This window comes from Ranitomeya variabilis, chromosome 6 (genome assembly GCF_051348905.1).
Source record: "Ranitomeya variabilis isolate aRanVar5 chromosome 6, aRanVar5.hap1, whole genome shotgun sequence".
Lineage (NCBI taxonomy): Eukaryota > Metazoa > Chordata > Amphibia > Anura > Dendrobatidae > Ranitomeya > Ranitomeya variabilis.
Genome location: NC_135237.1, coordinates 182,023,528 through 182,028,209, shown reverse-complemented (window position 1 = coordinate 182,028,209; position 4,682 = coordinate 182,023,528).

Genomic DNA, 4,682 nt, shown 5'->3' with positions numbered 1-4,682 from the left:
TAGTAGGTTTAAGGCCAAGATCTAGCCCTTTCTGTAAGAAGTCCAACACTTGTGGAGTATTTGGATGGAATGGATCAGGTAGATTCGGGAGACAGAAGGATGAAAACTTCTTCCAAACCTTATTGTATATAGCATTGTAACTGGCTTTCTAGATCTCTGTAGGGTAGAAATTACCGAGTCTGAAAGCCCTCTAGCTCTCAGTACCTGGGATTCAGTAACCAGGTGGCTAGATTCAATATCTGAGGTTCTGGATGAAGAAGGGGTCCTTGAACGAGAAGGTTGGCTTTCACAGGTAGGTAAACTGGGCAGTCTATATGCAACTCAACAATGAGGTTGAACCAACTTCTCTTCAACCACACTGGGGCCACCAGGATGGATGGGACCATCCAGTGGATGCCTTTGCCCGGTTTCTGGGCAAAGGCATCCACTGCCCTGGCATTGTCCCTGGGATTCAGGCATTAAAAAAAAGAGGCCTCGACCTGTGTGTTTTGACCTGAAGCAAGTAAGTTGATTTCGGGTAGGCCCCATCTGTTTACCAATATCCTGAAGACCCTTTTGTTCAGACTCCATTTCCCTGGTTGTATGTCTTGTCGACTCAGGAAATCCGCTTGACAATTGGAGGATCCCTTTAGATGAACTGCTGTCAGGGACAGAAGGTGTTTTTCGGCCCAGCAAAATATTCGACCTGAAATGCCCCTTAAGCTCCCTTGATGCTTGAGGTGGGCTACTGTAGTCATGTTGTCCAAATAAATTCTGACATGACATCCAGGCACTAGATCGCTTGCGGCCATGAGAGCCTCCTCCACTGCTTTCAGTTCCCTGAAGTTGGAGGATTTGATGCTTGTTCTCTGATCCCAGAGACCCTGAAAAGGAGAAAAGGAGTGCGAGACACTATGGCACCCCAGCCTCGTTTGCTGGCATCGGATGTCACTGTAACTAGGGGGGTTGAGACCAATTCACACCCCTGCAAAGGTTTCTGGGGCTCAACCACCATGCTAGAGAGGCTCTTACATATCCTGGAGTGTACTGTCTTGTTCAGGGAACGGAGTCTCCCATTCCGCGCTTTGATGATGTGGGCTTGGCGAACTCTGGAGTGGGCCTGCTCCCAGGACACGGACTGAATGCAGGCCATTATGGAGCCTAGTACTGACATGGCTTTGCGAAGAGTAGAGGATCTTTATTTTCTGAAACTTGTGACTTTTGTCATTATAGCAAGGCGATAGTCTTCTGGAAAACGACATCTGCTTTCCAGAATCTAACAGAACCCCCAGAAACTTTCTTATCTTGGAGTGCTGGAGCTGGGACTTTTTCAGATTGGGCAACCACCCCAGCGATTACAGGATCGAGAGTTTTTGACACGTGGGTCCTGAGAATCTGAGCAGAGGAACCTACAACTAGCAAATCGTCCAGATAAGGAACTTTGCAGACTCCTTGTTTCTGGATATAGGAAAATGCCTCTGCCATTATTTTGGAAAAAACTCAGCGCCGAAAAGATGCCAAAGGGGAGCATGTTGAACTTGAAGTGCTCCACCTGTTGATTTTGCTATACCACAAACCTTAGGTACTTCCTGTGTTGTGGATGGACTGCAACATGGAAGTAGGTATCCTTGAGATCTATGGTTGCCATGAAGAAATGTGGGCATATCAGGGGAATGGCCGTCTTCACCAATTCCATCTTGAATCTGCGATATAAGATGTGCTGATACCCCGAGGAGGAGAGGACTCGAACTCTATCAACAGGCCCTCCTTGATGAGATTGAGGACCCACTGAGTTGGAAATGGCCCGCCAAACGGGAATTTTGCGAGCCTCCCCCCACCGGGTCGGAGTCCTTGTTTGTCCTGCTGGGGCTGCTGCTGGGGAACAAGGATGTTTTTACCCTTGCACTTCGCATAACTCCATCTTCCAGTTTTATCCTTTCCCTTCTGTCTGGGGGATCTGGGATTGGGAGGCAAGAAAAAAAACATTTCTTGGGAGGTTTTTGCCCAGGAAGGGCTTTTTTCCTGTCAGTGGCCTTCTCTAAAATTTCATCAAGAGCAGGGCCAAAAACGTATTCGCCCTTAAAAAGGATTGAGCACAATTTAACTTTTGAGGCGACATCCCAGCTCCACATCTTGAGCCAGAGAGCTCTTTTGGCTGAGTTAGATTGAACTAGAGACCTGGAGGCAATTTTGATTGATTCCAGAGATGCATCTGCCAGGAAGCCTGTAGCTTTTTGAAAACTAGGAAGGGAATCCAGTAGCTCACCCCTTGAGGTACCCTGGTATATATGATGATCCAACTTGTCAAGCCATCGGCAGAGAGCTCTGGCTACACAGGTGGCGGCTATATTATATTTTAACGCAGAGGTGGACGTTTCCCAGGATTTCTTCAGCAGACTCTCTATTTTCCTATCCATTGGATCTTTGAATTGTGAAGAATCCTCAAAGGGGAGCTTTTTTTAGCCACTCTATCCACCTGAATGTCCACTTTGTTACACCCGGTCCGGTCCCTGTACCTTCGCGGGGTCCCCGTTGGGACTCCCGCTCTGTGTCGGCTCCACGCCGTTAGGATACAGCCTTTGCCTCCCCTTCCTCCTCTGCTTCCTGGCACGCGGCAAGCAGGTTCTCGGGCAGAGTGCTTAGGATTCGCACACTCGCGTGCTCCCGGTCTCTTAAAGAGACAGCGTGCATTTTTCAAAAGGTGCTTCTGGCCAATGGCGTGTTGATTACTATTTCAAGCTCCTCCACCATAGGGAGGGCGCCAGAGCAACAAGTATCCACTGTTGCTTCTTCCAGTTCCTGCTAGCATGTGCTTCTGTTTCTGAAGTCCTCTGCCAGTGCTCCGCTTATACTGTCTCCACAGATCATCAGCTACCTGTTACCCAGTTATCCTGGACAATGTCCGCTGTCTATGCCAGTTCCGTCTCGTCCCGCCAATCTGCCATCCTCATCTCTGGACGCCAGTACCAGCTCCTACCCGTACACCCGGTATCATCTGTTTAGCTCCACATCTCCTGCTAACCCTGTTGTCAGTTTGTCCCGCTGGGACAGCTGCCACAAGTCCTGGGTCTAACTGGAGGTAGCACCTGTGTCCCCCAGGCAATCCATTCAGACCCTGTTCGAGGGGACTTACCATGGGTGTCTGGGGCTTACATAGTCACACCCCCTTCGGAGCCCCCCGGACCGTGGTCCCAAGGTTCCACGTTAAATCATAATAAAAACGAATGTGAATTTCAACATCTGTGCCTCCGTTTCCATTCGTTACACACTTTAGGAATCTCCCAAGCAGGGAATTATCATCCAGGGGAAACCTATATTTCAACTCTGATGGGGTGGAAAGGCGTTTTTCCGGAAGCTCCCATTCCTGAGCTATGGCTAGGTTCACATTTCGTTTTAGTGTAAGCGCTAACGGACAGCGTTGCACGGCGAAATTAACACCGTGCAACGCGTCCGTTAGCGCTCCCATTGCCAGCAATGTTAAAGCGCATTGCTAGCGCGTGCCATTTTCAGCACGTGCTAGTGATGTGCAGTTCTTTTGTGGCGCGCCTCGGACGCTGCTTGCAGCGTCCGCGGCGCGCCCGAGGTCCGTTCCCCGCTCTGGCAGACCGGGGATCTGCGCTAGCGGGGACGTTTAATGCGACCCCTAAAAAAGACATTGCGTTAGGGCAATCCGTTTAGCGCTAAGCGCTAGCGGATTGCGCTAACGCAATCTGAACCTAGCCTTACAGATCCAGAATGTTTTTATGAACTGGAAAGCCCATACATTTCCCTGTTTTCAAGCCCCCAAACATTTCATCATGAATGGACTGTGTGACTGACTCCTCCAACCCCATAGTAGAATGCACAGTGCTCACCAACTTTTCTATAGGCTCTGATGAGGAAAGGTTTTTCCTAGCCTCGAAACTCTGGGGGATGAAGATTCTTCCCATTTTTCAGAGGATAAAGGATAAGAGTGTTCAGACTCAGAGTCCACTGTTTCAATCTTCTGTTTGTTTTTTGTTTTTAGAGGCAGATGGCCCTGGAAGAAAAGGCTGTGGCAAAGGAGGGGTAAAGGAGGCTAAGGCTACGTTCACATTAGCGGCGCCCGCCGCAGCGGCGGGCGCCGCAGCGGCGCCGCATGCATCATGCGCCCCTATATTTAACATGGGGGCGCATGGACATGCGGTGCACTTGCTTTTTGCGCCGCATGCGTCCCTGCGGCGCCCGCGTCGGGTCGCGGAGGACGCAGCAAGTTGCATTTTTGCTGCGTCCAAAATCAATGAAAAAAAGGACGCATGCGGCGCAAAAAGCTGCGTTGTGCATGTGTTCACATTTGCGCTGTGCGTTGCGGCGGCGACGCTGCGGCGCACACCGCAAATGTGAACGTAGCCTAAGGAGGATTGAAGCTCCTGCTTGACCAGTGTATGAATCTCCTCATTGAGAGAGGGCTGTTCTGCCCTGACCACTTTGTGCATGCTTGACAGAGCTTCTTCTCCCATAGCGAGGGAAGATTCTTATTGCAGATAGCACATTTTGGAGGCTTTTTGGCAGGGGTATTATGGGCAGACTTGTCTCCCTAGAGCGAGAGGACACCTAAACTACCAAAGCCCCAAGCCTGGGACCCACCCCATATCCGACTTGCAGGAGCAGGGGCAGTACTGGGCTCCGCAGATGCAGGAAGCACCATCCATACTGGGAATCAGTCTTACCTTGAAGATTTCTTC